This window comes from Cibotium barometz, chromosome 40, assembly GCF_041138505.1.
Source record: "Cibotium barometz isolate CiBa-2024 chromosome 40, ASM4113850v1, whole genome shotgun sequence".
Lineage (NCBI taxonomy): Eukaryota > Viridiplantae > Streptophyta > Polypodiopsida > Cyatheales > Cibotiaceae > Cibotium > Cibotium barometz.
The window spans coordinates 7475555-7492666 of record NC_141085.1 but is presented as its reverse complement, the minus strand read 5'-3'; positions in this window follow the sequence as shown (position 1 = coordinate 7492666).

Below are 17112 nucleotides of genomic sequence, written 5' to 3'. Positions count from 1 at the left end.
ACATCTTAAGGTCATTAAATTGTAAGTCAGGGTGGGGCACAGGAAACTCTGTCTTCAATACTTGTAGAATGTATTGCTTCTTTGCATTGTCTTGAGTTCTCCAGTCAATGCCCCAAATGTTTCTAAACTCAAGATTTACAAGGTGATGCATATGTACTATAATATGCTTCCCCTTGCTATCCTCAATGATTGACCCATCTGTCCTCCTTCCTCACACGGTAAGGAAGCGTCGTTGGTGGGTCATAGGCATTTGGATCCACCACTTGCTGTGCCGGCATATCCTCTATTAATGGGGAATTGGAAGCAAATCTATTACTGCCCCCAAAACAACCCCCGCATCCTCCCCCACTAGAATGCCGACCCCCATAAGCATGGTGAGAAGAGGCAATCTGACCTCCTATCTGATGAGATCGTGGTATGAGGTCGTGGACTAGGTGCCATAGAAGAGAGTGGAGTGGCATGGTCACAACCTCCACGTGAAGTCCCAACACCTAGATGTGGACTAGATCCTTCAATCGGAGTGGACATGGGTATAGGAGTGCATAACCTAGGAGTAGAACCACTCATTGGAATACTCCTCATTGGTGTAGGGTTAACTATGGAAGGAAGCGAGGGTGGAGAAAAAATGTTTCACACACTCTCTCTCCCATACTGATGGGACAGCGGCCAACTATAAGAGACGCTCCATGTCTAGATCATCAATGATGGACACTGAATGACGGTGTGTTGAGCTTCTTGACTCTGGATTGTCCCCGCACATGTCTACATTATAAAAACGAGGCATGCTCAAACTTAAATAACACAAGAACACATTAGAAATCTTAATCTTATGCATTCTCAAACTTAGAACTCAAGTTATACTACTCATGTGATATTAGAACTTTATTGTGGCCTTCTAGAATACTGGTTAGACAAGCAGGGTGGACAGTGCTCCTTTTTCGAATGATAGCTTCTAAGGACTTTCCACATGCTCCCCACTATTAAAGCCAAAGGCAACTTCTTTTTTTACAAGATAATCATAGTGAAAATATCGAGGGCTCCCCCTCCACTATAACCACCTACTTGCAGATGACCACTCCTAGCTTGACTTAAGCAACATCATTCTAAAAGGCCTATAATAATGCCCCATATCTCTATGCATTATGCTCTAAGCCTAAGAGAATAGAAAAATGCAAAGAATAAGAACATTAGAGAGTATGGAATGATATTGGAGTCGTTTTATATAGACAAGCAAGACCTAAAAAACATAACATGCAAAAAAAGTAACACATTTATGAGCTTAAAAAACATAACATGCAAAAAAAGCTTATACTCTCCATTTATGCATTAAGCTTAATGCATAAGATTAAGGCATTAAGCTTAATGCATAAAGCTTAATGCATAAAGATTTATGCATTAATCTTAATGTAAAGCTTATGTATAAGATTAATGTATAAAGCTTATGCATTACGCTTAATGCATAAGGCTTATACATTAAGATTAATGCATGAAGCGTATGGATTAATCTTAATGCATAAAGCTTTATTCATTAATCTTATGCATTAAGATTCATGCATAAAGTTATGCATTAATCTTATGCATTAAGATTAATGCATAAAGCTTAATGCATTAAGCTTAATGCATAAGGCTTATGCATTAAGATTAAATCATTAATCTTATGCATTAAGCTTAAAAAAGCTTAATGCATAAGATTAATGATTTAATCTTAATGCATAAGCCTTATGCATTAAGCTTAATGCATTAAGCTTTATGCATTAATCTTAATGCATAAAGCTTATGCATAAGATTAATGCATAAAGCTTATACATTAATCTTAATGCATAAAGTTTTATGGATTAAGCTTTATGCATTTATCTTAATGCATAAGATTAATGCATAAAGCTTTAATGTATAAGATTAATGCATAAGCTTTATACATTAGGATTAATGAATTAATGTTATGCATTAAGCTTATGGATTAATATTATACATTAAGCTTTATGCATTAAGCTTGATGCATAAGATTAATCTATGCATAAAGCTTAATCTATGCATAGAGCTTAATCATATATTAATCTCTATGCATAAAGCTTATGCATAGATTAATCCCTATGAATAGAGCAACAACAAGGATGTCAAATTCACTTGTGTGTTATGAAAGTCAGTGATGCCCAACAAACCAAATACAAAATTGGTGATCCTGAGATACATGAAGTTTTGCATGCATTCCAGGGATGTGTTTCCTAAGAAGTTACAACCTGGGCTACCACCTAAACGCTTGGTGGATCACAAAATTGAATTCATGCCTGGGCATAGCCCTCCGCCTAACTAAGGGTCCATATAGGATGGACCCCATGAAGCTCAAGGATCTTAAGGTACAGCTAAGTGAACTGGCTGAGAATGGAATGATCAGGTCCAGCAAGTCACCATATGGTGTCCCTGTGTTGTTTGTGACAAAGAAGGACGGATCAACCAGGTTATGCACTGACTATAGGGCCCTCAACAAAACTACCATCAAGAATCGTTACCCCACTCCAGTAATGGAAGAGCTATTGGACCAACTAGCAGGAGCAAAGTGCTTTACCCGGATCAACTTGTGATCTAGATACCACCAAATTAGAATTGTGGAGGATGACATTGAGAAAACGGCATTCCGAACAAGGTACGGAAGCTACAAATGGTTGGTGTTGCGTTTTGGGCTAACTAACGTCCCGGAGGTCTACATCATGGTCCACATTGTTGTTGTGAATTACAATATTCCTCCATGGATGTCCATCAAGAAGGGTCATGTGATGCTTGCGATTCTTGTTCTCGGGAAGCATAACGTAAAGAATATGTATTTATACCTTGAGCCCTTGATTGATGAGCTTGAGCAATTATGGAGAGGTATAAGGGTGCATGATGTTTCTCGTCCGATTTCATGCCACAATGCAATGGTCAAGGGTATCTTGATGTGGACTATGCATGATTTTTTGGGCTATATGGAGTGCTCAGGTACGTCATACTCATAAATTGATTCTTATCTAAGCATGCACAACTGATTCATTTATAACTCTAATGTATTGTAATGTCTATTAACTGGTCAATTCTTACATGCCAATTTCGTAGGTCTCACAACTGCAGGATATAATGCATGTCCAATTTGTGGTCCCATCACTTGTTTCCAAACAAGCACATGCACTAAAGAAAGTGGTGTATGATGAACATTAACTATTTCTTCCTCCAAACCACCCAAATTATGCTCCATCAGAGGTTTCTCCGATTGTGATGAGAGGTGCAGAGTGGGAGGCCATGTGGCATTCGCCTCCTACAATGCCATTGGAGGAAAGGTGGAGAGATGGAGAGTGGGACGAGAGATGGAGGGTGACTCCCATCATAGCACCCGCAGGCATGAAAAGGTACTTAATCTTCTATCATTTACCATATTGGACAGAGTTAAGAATAAATCATCTTTTGGATTTGATGCACATTTTTAAGAATGTGGCATCAATGATTTGGGACCATCTAATTGGTAAAAAAGACACCCATGCAATAAGGGATGACCTAAAGAATATCAAACGCATGGCCAAGAGTAGTCAATGATGACAAGGTTGTTTTACCAAAGCTGCCATGGAGGTTGACAAGGAAAGAGGAAAGAAATGTCAAGAATCAAATTTCATCTTTGTGCACACCAACCAGTGTAATGCACTCATTAAAGGATACATTTACAATAATAAAAAAGAAGGGTAAGCATCAATTGTATGGTCTCAAATCACATAATTGGCACAAGATGATGTAGGTACGTACATAACTATATCTATTTTTTGGGCACTCCTTGCTTTATGTTTTGTGGACTCTATATTGACCTTTTACTGTTTGTAAAATTGACTGCACTAGTTCATACTTTCAATATCAATTGGTGGGTGTGGAGAAGAGAAAGCTCGAAATGGCATCTATAAACTAGGTGGATTGGCGAGGTGAGTTCCAATCAAAACTATAGATTTGTGCATTTGGTATAACATATAGCTTTGAAATTATCTAATATTCTTTAATTTATCATTTATTCCTTTGTTGAATAGGTGGATAGTTTCAAAGAAGATTTATCCAAATTCCATTGAGAAGGCTCGACTTGAGTCAATTGAGGTGGTGGGTATGATTGATGAAGAAAGCTTTCCAAGAAGCATGCTCACAACTCAATTACACCTTCTAGTACATCTGGTGGATGAGGTGGCTATATGTGGTGTTTTTCATATCCGGTGGATGTTCTTTCTTGAATGCTTCATGAAAACCTTGAAGGGATTTGTGTGAGGAAAAGGGCAAGGCTAGAAGGAAGCATGGCAAAGGGATGGTTGGTGGAAGAATCCCTTGTATACATCTCTGAATATTTGAAACAAACTGATCCATCTATGCCTATATTCATGCATAATGATGAGGATAAACGAATGGTGTCACATGAAAAAGGACGCATTCGAAAGATGAATAAGTCCATGCTCAAAAAAGGTCATTAAATTTTGTCTTCTTAACACTTCTGTGATAGAAAAGTGGATTGAGAAATATGAAGATGCAAGAAAGATAAGGACAGAGGAGAGAAGAGCATTTAAGAGATCAACACAAAGGCACATGACATACCACCACCCAACCTAAAGGCTCTTCCAAAGGATTGCAATATTGAATGGCTTAAAGATGCCCTAGAGCAAGCCGAAAGGATGGGAGAGAAGATTACAAGAGAAGAATGGGAGTATGCAAGGGTATGTGACTACCATGTAAGTAAAGATGTTTTGCTAAGATATATAATGTTGAATACTAAATTGTTTACATATAAGCTATATTAAATATTTTTTATTGGGTTGCATTATAAAGTGCATAATGCAATATGGTCAGAAGGTTGACATTTTTGCACTCAACGTGTGGACTCCAAGAGAATCACATATGATTGTGATGTAATAGCAAGTTTTGACCAAAAAAGTCGAGTTAGTAGAAGAGATAATAATATTATAGCAAAGAAACTTGAATATTGTGGAACAATTCAAGACATCTTGGAGATTGGATTTAGAGCTTTCAAAGTGTTCATCGTTGATGTTAAGTGGTTCAAAGTGGTATATAGAGGTACTCAAGCAACCGTCAAGAAGCATCCAAGTGGATTTTTTGCACTTGACTCAACTAAATTATGGCAAGATTCGAGCGACAGATACATTCTACCACAACATTGTGAACAGGTGTACACTTGATTTTCAATTTTGATGAATCTATAGATAGAAGGAAGGCATTGTATATATTTTCTTGTAAATATTTTGTGGTTCTTTCTTTTAGTTTGTGTTTCATCCAGACCAAAGAGATCCTAATTTTGGTGGTATGTAATACAAGTTTCTCCTCGATCTAAACGTATATTTTAAGATCAAGATGTTGAAGAAGAAATGCATGGTGGACAATCAATGGAGGATGCAACTAACAACCTTCTAAGTTGAAGGTCACAGGTTCAAGTCCTGCAGGAATATTGAAAAAATCGATTAAAAAAACTCATCGAAAGGTACCCAACTTACAATCATTTTTACCATATTTGGGCCTTTTGAGTTGATTTATGATGGCGGATGATGGGCATTCACAACAAGGAGCTATACATCCATCGAGCAAGGATCCTTTTAGAAAAATAGACATGAACTATAAAAAATAATTTCATATGAAAAAGAAGCACACCAAATGGGCCTTTTGGACAACAAGAAGGAACTTCTCTCAAAGCACACTCCCATGGATACAAGAAGCAACACATAGGTTTTACATATTATTTTGTGTGCCAAGTGGGGAAAAATACACATAGGGCACATAGCAAACTTGACAAAAGGACACGAACAACATGCCAAATCACTACCCGAAAAAACGATAGAAGACAGAGAGAAATACAAACCCTTTCTAGATGGACACTCTAGAATGAATCAGAAATTATTGCTTCCTGAAGAGACGATTTTTTTTTTATCACGAAGCAAATTTATCTTGAGGGACAATTTATGAATTATTGTTAAAAGAAGAAGAAGAAGAAAATTGAATTGCAAGTCAAATATTTTTTTTTAAAATTGACAGCCACAGGTGCGCTAGCATCGATTCCAGTTAGGGATGAGGTTGCTATTTCCAAAGTAAACATCCAGAAGCGCCGTTGATGGCCGCCAAAACTTTTTGGCGAAGCTTAATTTAGAATGTGCTCCTTCCTCTTCGTTCTCGGAGGGTGGGTTGCTCGCTCTCTTTATTAGGAGTATGGGAGCTCAGGATCCTCAATTGGTGCGCTCTGAGAGAGAGAGAGAGAGAGGGGCTTGTTGGATGGAAGGAAGGGAGAAGGGCTCCGACAGAAGAGAGCGAGCACACAGTGCGTTCTGCAAATTGAGGAAGAAAGGTGGTGGTGGTGGTGGTTGCGTTCTGCCATCCACGAGGTGGTGGCTGCCTGTTTCAGACGGAGGTAGTGTTTCAGACCGAGGTAACGTTGTGGCCGGGCGGCCGGCCAAACAACTGTAGTGCAGTGCGGCTTGTGTGCTCGCTTTCTTCCTGTCAGCGCCCGATCATCACCACCCTTCGCTTCGGTTTTGTTTTCATTTTTTGCTTTCACAGTTTCTTACGTAGACACTTCTATTTGTAGAATAGACTTTTCAATATCTTCTTTCTTTTGTAAGGTGGTTGTGATATATATTTTGCATTTTCCCTACAGGTTCTTGATGAAGATTAAAGCGCTCACTTACGCTCGGCGGGATCGCTGTAGCGTCTACTTACCTCGTTATCGTTGTATGTCATTATCTTACTTATTTCAGGAACGCTGCGTGAGCCAACAATTATTATAAAACATTTTTTGGGTATTAATTATTTGTTATTTTCTTTGCTTTATCCTTCTCCAGGTTATTTATTCTATTGGCATTAAATCCTTTGATTTTGATTAGTTTCGTATTGGTTTTTGCATCAACGCGTAAGGGGACGATAAATTTGAGAATAAAATTAAACGCTTGGCAATTGTGAGATGGAACCATTGCCACGCAAGAGGAAAGTAGCAACTAGAATTTCAGTTTGTTAACTACAAAGTTACTGTGTAAGTACTTGTCTCAAGAATCTCAACTAACACGTTCATGGAAATAATAAAATCATTGTGAGATGGAACCAAGAGGAAAGTAGCAACTAGAATTTCATTTTGTTAACTACAAAGTTACGGTAAGTACTTCGTCTCAACCAACACGTTCATGGAAATAATAAAATCATAGTCATAAACAACCAACACTTAGTCATAACACTTGGTGACAAAAGACATCAAGAGTACCATTTACAAGATCGATGGTTTACTAATGTACATTTAAAAACATCAAGAGCACCATTTACAAGATCAATGGTGGTTTACATACCTAACGGTCCTCTTTAGTATATCCAATGCTCACATAACCTGGTTTTTGTAGTGTAATTTGGTTTACATAACCCGGTTAGTAATTTGGTTTTTTACATAATCCGGTTTTTGTAGTGTATAATTCTCTTAAAATTTTAAGATCTCATTTTTAAGTGTAATTTTCTCGACATCTTTAATTTTAAGGGATGAGATTTACTTTTTTTGTTATAAATCTCTAATAAATTTTACATATTTTAGTTAAAAATCTCGAAATTAATATGGCTTTGAGATTTTTAGGTGGGTCAATCTCAATTAGGTTTTAGCAGTGCCCTTAATTTAAAGGGTTGAAACAAACATTTTTCTGGAGCATTGACTATATCTTAATATACAAAGCATATCGATCTCTTATAATTCATCCACAATTTTACAAAATTTAATACACAAAGCATATCGATCTATCACATCCATTCACATCTTATTCACGAGTAATCATTCCATTGAGGCACCTCCCCAAATATTCTTATTGTCCTAAAGGCCTGGAGGATCTATTTGGCTAAAATTTTAAGATGTATATCAATAATTCTTGCACTAGCCCATCTTCTATTATGCCACCTTTATGGCACCAACGATTATTTTAAAACATTTTTTGGGGTATAATTATGCCACCTTTATGGCGCCAACAATTAAACAATTATTTTAAACATTTTTTGGGGGTATAATTATGTTATTTTCTTGTCTATCCTTTTCCAGGTAATTCTATTGGCATTCAATCCTTTGATTTTGTATTATTGACCCGACCCGAATGAAGCCCTCCAACCCCCCCTCCCCCCAACAAAAAAAATAATCATGAGTCCCCCCAACAAAAAAAAGTAATGAGTTAAACGTGTGGAAAGTAAGCAGCTAGAATTTCATTTTGTAAACTACAAAGTTATTATAGTGTTCAGTCCTTGTCTCAAGGATCTTAGCCAACACTTTCATGGAAATAATAAAATCATGGGCAAAGGATCTTCGCCAACACTTTCATGGAAATAATAAAATCATGGGCATAACACTTCTTGACAAAAGACATCGAGTACCATTGACAAAATTCAAGAGTACCATTGACAAAATTCGATATACAAAGCATATCGATCTCCTATAAGTATCCATCCATAAATTTCTACAAAATTAAATATAAGAATTTATCCATAAAATTTTACAAAATTTAAATCATAGGCATAACACTTAGTGACAAAAGACATCGAGTACCATTGACAAAATTTAATATACAAAGTATATCGATCTTCTATAAGAATCCATCCACAAAATTCTACAAAATTTATATATTTATCCATAAAATTTTACAAAATTTAATATATATTGAAGCATATCGATCTCCTATAAGAGTTCATTCACATCTTATTCATTAGGAATAGAGTTCATTCACATCTTATTCATTAGGGATATCATTAGGGATATCATTCCATTAGGCACCTCCCCGACCACTTGTTCATTATTCTAATTGTGCTAAAGGCATAGAGGATCTATTTGGCTTTAAAAAACAAAGATATATGTTAGTAATTCTTGCACTAGCCCATCTTCTATTATGCTACCTTTATGCCTACCTCTCAAACCCCTTCAAGGTCTCCAAATATGTCAACAAAAATATCCACCAACTATGAATAGTACCTAGAAATGCAACCTCATCCACTATGTACAAGGAAGGGTGTTTATATAATTAGAATACTCACATTGTACTTATAGGGACGTGCTTTTTAATCAAAGCACATTGCTTCCAATGTGCTTTTTAATCAAAGTATTTGCAAATGTAACCTCATCCACTATGTACAAGGAAGGGGGTGTATATAATTAGAATGCTCAAAGAGAATACTCTTAGGGAAGTGTTTTTTTTATCAAAGCACATTGCTTCCAATGAGTTATCTTTTCTTTCTCAATGGATTTCCTTAACCATTCTTTTCTTTCTCAATGGATTTCCTTAACCATATAACAAAATAAGAAAGAATAATGTGTGAACTTTCTCACAAGTTTTGTGCAATCCAAAAATGCTAAGAATTAAGTAAAGCAATATTAAAAGTTTTGTGAACTTTTTCTACAAATATACGAAAGTGGATCTATAGGTACAAAGATGCATATACATATATATACAATCGTAAGTATAGAGGCACATATAGAATGCAATAATATGTACAAAGAGGCACATATAGAAAGAATATATGCTAGAAGAGTTTAAGAGTTTTTAGAACAAACACCCATCAAAGATTGAGCTTCAAGTGAAGGAGAATATGCCACTTTCTTGGCTTCAAGATACTTTTACATAAGCTATGGAAAATGGAGAGGAGAATATGCCACTTTCTTGGCTTCAAGATACTTTTACAAAAGCTATGGAAAATGGAGAGACAAAAAGCGAGTCGGAGTGGGGGTTTGCAAGAGGATGTAATTGGCATGTCAATTTTGCACATGCATATGATTGCATTTAACAAATTTATGCTTTTAATCAATATTAATGAAATCATGTTCTTCAATTTTCAAATTAGTACCATAAATTTGGTGCATTATTGTCATAACTTTTACATTGAATGCAGAGATATAAGATCATCAACATTTGATTAGAGTGATGGCTAACTTTCTTTAAAAGAGTTAGCCAAGTGTTGGTAAAATTTTCTCTTGACTTAACACACAAACTATTTGTGAAACGACACAAGGGTTTAGGCAATTAACTATGTTTATTTTTGATGTGAAATGATTCAAAGTGATCTAGAACGGTCCCAATGCAACAATGAATAGAGATAAAAGTGTGTTATTTCACAATAAGTAGTCTTTCATGTGGATTATTTTGAGTGTCAAAATGGTGGCATGTTGCTCCTAAAAGAAAAGAAAGCTTCTTTGAAGACAATGGTGTCAAGAAGAGATAATTCCAAGTATTCCATAGGTGGAAGTTAGTCTAAGAAATAGTCTCAATGATAGAGACATCATGCAAAGAATTGCATACTAAGAAGTGTCAAGAACGACAAAGCCTTCTCTTTTTTATTTTTATTGTTTTATTTTACCCAAACTAGATAAAATTAAGTATTTGCTTCTCATTTCATTGGTCATAGCCTAGTGGTTGGGTATTTCCTTTATAAGCAAGAGATCTCGAGTTCAATCCTAGTTGAACACATATTCAGTTTAGTTCTTATTTTTGACTTTCCCTCTTCCTAAAAGGTGATTCTCAGAAGAATCCAATCATAGGATTAATTTAATTACTCTCTCCCCCCTCCTCAGATTGGATTTCGACTTTACTTAAGATTCTTCTTGGGCCACGTGCAAGCAAGAGGGTTCCCACCAAAGTTAACACAAAATATACCACTCTTAAGAGGAGAGCCACACTTAAATGAGCAAGCATCCATTCCTCTATCTCTAGAGGATGGCTCGTGGTGGACGTGAGTACAAAGCGAGGCGGGAGGAGTCGTCCAAAAACGGATGATCGTGGGCGAGGTGACAACAAGACCTCAAGTGATGGCAGCAATCTGGGCGAATCACTTTGAAGGAAGTCGAGGACCGGTTCACCTCCCTATAACCATATTATTAGGCCTCCACCTCGTTGCGTAAGTGGGACCAAACCCTAGAAGTTTTTGATTAAGAAAGGATTGTCTGATGCATTTAGCTAGGGAATTTCCGACTAAACAAAGAGAAGAAAGAAAATGTTAATTTCCTTTCTTCTCTTTATTTTTAACTAAATAAAGAGAAGAAACAAAAGATTATTTTTCGTATGCGAGAATGTTTATTTTATTGCATGGATTACTGCATGAAATATGGATGCAAGATTACAACAAGATCTAATCTTTTTGTTAAATAAACTAAGGGACGTATTATCTTGGGGATAGCCATTCCAAAGTGATTGGTCTAGGGCACAACTAGGTATTCCCCCACCCAAGGAAACCAACTCTTGAGCATTTACGAAGTTGGGGCAACTGCGAATGATGGTTAACCCACCGCAGGGTGGGTTAACCACCACAGGGTTGGGGCAACTGCGAATGATGGTTAACCCACCACAGGGTGGGGCGAGTTGTTGCATTGCCCTAGGAAGACACCATAGCCGGAGAGGATATAGAGCTCTTGTTCACCACCTAACCATAGAAGAATTGTGGATAAGCTCCACACTATCAGGCTTATGTAGTGGCCTACTTACCCACACTTGTCCAGTCACCCGCAGTGCTCCAACCTGGGCACCTCACCCGGAGAGGATATAGAGCTCTTGTTCACCACCTAACCATAGAAGAATTGTGGATAAGCTCCACACTACTATCGGGCTTATGTACTGGCCTACTTACCCACACTTGTCCAGTGCTCCAACTTGGGCACCTCACCCCTGAACCCTAGACACCCTCACCAGTTGCACTCCAATGATCAGGCTACATGTCTAGTCAAGCCTTACGTAAGCTCTTACGTAAGCTCTTACAAGCTATGTGACATTGCCTCCCCCTTAAGAATAGTTTTCATCCGCGAAAACAAATTCATGATAGTTTTTGGTAGCATACTCAAGCGTTCCCAAGAGGAAGCTTCCTCATCTATGTCCTTCCACTTGACAAGTGCTTCTCGATACACAGTATGCCTCATGTTCCGATCTCTAAATCCAAGATTCTTCTTGAGTTCATGTGGAAGAGTAAAGATGTTAGGAGTAACTACATTATCATGAGATGATCCATTGTTTTTAGTACTCTATTGACATGAAAAATATATATATAATAGAGAGATCTCTGAAACTCATGTTTATACGTTACGCTACCAATCTTCTTAAGGATTTTAAATGGAGCAAAATATCTAGGGGAAAGATTTTGACACTTTCATGTCTCCGACTTTGCAGGGACTTTCAAGAGAACAAAGTCACCCTCTTCAAAGGTCTCTTCTCTACAGCTCTTGTCAGCATATGTTTTAGCATGATCTTGTACACTATGAATGTTATCTCTTGCTGCTTGTAGCATATCTTGCATGTCCTCAAGGAAATCCTTGACATATTAAATTTTCTCCTTTCCTAGCCCTACAGCTACAGGAGACCTTGGCTAAAAACCATACATCAATATAAATGGGCTAAATTTGGCTTAATATAGACCGACCATTGTATGTTGTTGTAGGAGAGTACTTTCCCTTTATGTATGTACTCTTATTTTTTAGTTATATGGTTGTACACTATAACATATCGAGGGCATAATAATGTTTCCTAGGAGCGTTTCAACAACGTTTATTTTGTTGGGATGTTGGGATACTCAAGTCGTTGCCCCGCGTGAAATTTCGCTGCTGCTGAGCAGTGCTTTAGCAGTGAACTTTCATTGCGGGGGGCAGCGATTATAACAATAACATTTTGCTACTCAGTAGTGCCTATAGCAACAAAATTTTTCACAAATTTCATTGCTATATTGTAATTTTGTTGCTAAGCAACAAAAATTGCAGTGAAATTGTGCTGCTATTTTCACTGTATAAAATTCTAAAGAGATGTTAGATGCTGAATGTAAGTTATGGGTAAAAGTATGATAAGGTGGTACACTTTCTACCAGTTGCATTGGTTACTACCACACTTTAAGATAACCAATATTAGTAGATTTGATATCATCGTAAGATGTATTTAGCAATTTATCTAGTGCTTTTTGGATATAATAAATATGAAATAGGATTAAATAACCATGTTTTAATTCTCTAACTCTGCATAAAAGTGTTTCACAACCAGTTGTAAACCATTGTCTAGGGCTTAGGTTTTCAATCCACTTTATTGTGCTTTCACCCTTATACATGTCACATACACACAGAAAACGATTATAGTTTTTAAAAAACATCCATCAGAACCCTTGGAGCCATGTTTCGAGAAGAAAAAAAGATAGTGGAAAACTTTTGAGAAGGGAAACAATGTCAAGATCATGATCTATCCCATCTTGTAATAAATCCAATGTGTTGCTTCATCAATGTCTATATCCAATGGAAGCTTAATGAAAAGATGGGGTTCCATATCAATATCACTATCATTATCCAATGAAGCATTGTCATGATTGATAGGTGACTTCTCATCTTCTTCAAATTGATTTTCCTCATGCTCTTGATCGGCCCCCTCCAAAATGTTTTCTTCATCGTCTTCTTCCAATGAGACGATTTGAGGTGGTACTTGCACCTCATCTAGAGATTTGACCTCCACATCTTGATCTTGAAAGATATGTTTTAAATGAGGGGAAACATGTAGAACATACCACCACTTTGGATCAATTCGATTGACGTGAAACACAACCTAATATCACAACTCAAAGAGGTTACACTTTTATTATACTACATCAAGATATATTTTGGGATTGGTTGGGTTACTAACCTATTGACATTGTTGAGGTAGTACGAAAGTGTCTTTCTCATCATTCCAAAACTTGGTGGAATCAATTTGAAAGAGCCCATTTGGATGTTTCTTCACGATTGCTTGAGCACCTCTATATATCACCTTGAACCATTTGACATCACAGATAAATAGACTAAATCCAACCTCAAGAATATCTTGAATAGTTTCACAATACTCAAGATTGTCCTCTATGACATTGGTATCATGTCTACTAGCTCAACTTTCTTGCTCAAAAGTTTCCATCACACCACAATCAAATGTTTTTCTTTTAGAATCCACATGCTCCGTGCAAAAGTGTCTTCCCTCTGACCATATTGCATTATATAGTTTGTACTAACATTAAACAAAAGTATGACGTTTAGTATAGTGCATTAAAAAAGGTATAAACATGAGATAGAGATGAAGAATGTACTTACTTGAGGGTCACATCCCCTTGCATACTCATGCTCTTCACTTGTGATCATCTCTCCATTTTGCGATACCATTGATATTGCCATACGAATCCATTCTATATTGATCACATTTGGTAGAGGTTCCAAGCTGGGCAAGAATGGCAAGCGTCTATTTGCTCTGGCCGCTGACTGGCCGGCGTCAGGCTCAACGCTGCATCGAAAGAAGGCTGAAGGAGGTGGCGTCGAGACGGTCTGCAGCAATGGACGGGCGAAGGCAAGCCACGTGGAGAGAGCCAGGCAGCGAAGAAGAAGGCGGCTACTGAGGAGCGCAAGTGGTGGTGGAGAGCTGCAGCTGGCAAAGCATTGAAGACGGGAGAACGTGCGGCAGCGAGAAATCCGGAACGACGTACGATAAGGTTAGTATTTTTTTCATTTTTTTTATTTTTTTCATTTTTTTAATTTCCATTTTTTATTTCTTTCTTTGCATTTTTTTTAAAATAATATAATAATAAAAAGAAAAATAATAATAAAACAATAAAATATATATATATATATAATTTTATTTTTAAAAAAAAGAAAGAAAGAAAGGAAAAAACAAAAAATAAAAAAAACAATCTTTGTGTTTTTTCAAGAATCCATATTCTTTACCTATTCTATAATTTTTCATTTTTTTAAACTTTTGTAAATTTTTTGTGCATAATTAGAGTAACTTGCATTTTTTTAGAATTTTTGTAATTTTGTGCATAGTTAGTACTTTTGTGTAATTAGTTAAAAAAAAGAAAAATTAAAGAAAAATTAAAATTAAAAAAAAAAGAGAGAAGAAAAGAAAATAATAGAAATAGAAATAAAAAAATTTCTATAAATTATTTATTTTTTAGGAATCCATATTCTTTGCATATTCTGTAATTTTTTATTTTTTTTAAATTTCTGTAATTTTTTGCATAATTAGAGTAACTTGCATTGTTTTAAAATTTTTATAATTTTGTGCATAATTAGTATTTTTTAGCGTAATTTATATTTTTGTGTAATTAGAAAAAAAGGTTTAAAAAAGTAAAAAAATAAAATCATAAAAAAAATAGATAGTTACACACATACTCATTTTAGTTGCATTTAGTGGTTAGGTAGGGTAAAAAAAAAAACCAGAAAAATTTGACCTTATGCACTTGCGGTCGGGATATCTTATAGACTCTGCCATAGAGCCTAGGGCACCTTCTAGAGTACCTACGCATGAAAGTGGGACCCAATCAGTAGGAAATTTGGCAGATATTACTGAAACCCTTTCCGAATCCCAATCGGATACCTTTTCCAGAACAACTAGCTCATCTTCCATGGACAATCTAGGGCCGTCAAATAGTCATCCCTTAGCCCCAAATAGGACACCCACAAGATCTTTTAATCCATTTGAAGCCAACACCATGGGGTTAATACTCAATGTGAGACTCCAATATGTTTACACGAACGCTCAAGGAGCTGAGATCTTTAGGGATCCACAACAACGGTATCTTGTTAAGATCGCCGACTTTTTCTCAGAACTTGATAGAGCACCTCTAGTAAATGACCAGGGTAACATGTACATGGGTGGAGATGGTGTTCGCTACGAAGTCATCTATCATCCAGAGAATGTAGACAAATTAGGGGAGCTCTCTAAAAGCGAGTTCTTAGACTTATCAAAGCTTTCCAGAGCAAGGGAGTCTAGAGATGACTGGCTCATTGAGCCGGACATGCCTGGACCCTCCAATGCCCATTCCTCAAAGCCATCCATAGATAATTTACTTCTTGTAGATCTAAATTTGGAAAGGGATAGGAAAGGCAAGAGCAAAATGGATCAGGGGGCTGAGAACCAATGGGAGTTTGTACGACAAATTCCAGTGACAAAGGTCTTACAGGATGACCCACTTCAGGAGGTCTATGTCTTTAGAAGGATATTATGCCACAACTAGATTGCCAGAGCTAGATCTTCCTCTAGCACTTGTGGTGGTAGTCGAGAAGCTTGCAGGACACATGAACCGAATCGTTGATAAATGGGCCAATGAATACCGAACCTTAGATTGGAAGGAGATTCGAGAGCTCACATGGAAAGGACAACCATTATTCATGGAAGTGTTCTCAACAAATACAGCTAAACCAAGAGAGACAGCCTTTCTTGGAGAAACTGTTGCTCCTCCCCTACGAGAGTTCACTAGAGAGGGACCCTCAACATCAAAGTGGACCACTGCTAGTAGCCCAACTCTAGCACCAAGACATTATCCTACACCAAAAGTGCGACCACAGATCACACCACAACAACGTTTCTCTCAGTATGACAATCGGAGGGTAGGGGAGCCAACTCGGCCTCCCATAAATGCACCTCCTGAAATGCGGGTAACAAGATCTTTGGAGGGGTTTGGTGAGGCAGGTAATAAGAGACCCACACCAATTTGGGATGCATGTGGACCATCTTACCAAAGAGGGGAACCATTCCCACTGAGAGTGAGAGGCCATAGGCCCTATGATGAGTATTCAAGACAAGTAAGACCATCAACTCTTCAGAAACTGGTAAAGAAGTACGAAGGGTCGGGAGATCCATATGACCATGTAGCAGCATTTAGGCAAGCAGTTCGAGCTGAGCAAGTGGCTGACAAGCATACTCAAATTGAAGGATTTGGGCTCACTCTTGAGGGAAAGGCCCTTGCTTGGTTTCAGGCACTAGAGGCTTCAGACAAATCTTCTTTACGAGTTCTGGAAGAGAGATTCATTGCTGCTTTTTCCTTGATGGGGATTCAACATGACACGGTAGCAAACATTTACTCTTTCAAGAAAGGCGAGGATGAGAGTGTTAGAGACTGTGTAAATAGGATGAAGCAGTACATTAATCGTTGCCCAGAAGATGAGAAGCCCGCCCAGAGTCGATTAATTTCTCTCTTCTTAAAAGGACTCAAAAATTCAACACTACATACACATCTCTATGCAAAGAAGCATACAAATTTCAATGAGTGTTGCTATGATGCTATGGATTTCACCGATAACTTCAAATTCCAAGATGGTACTGGCCATGAGGTGAAACCTAGAGATCAGCAGGGTGATGA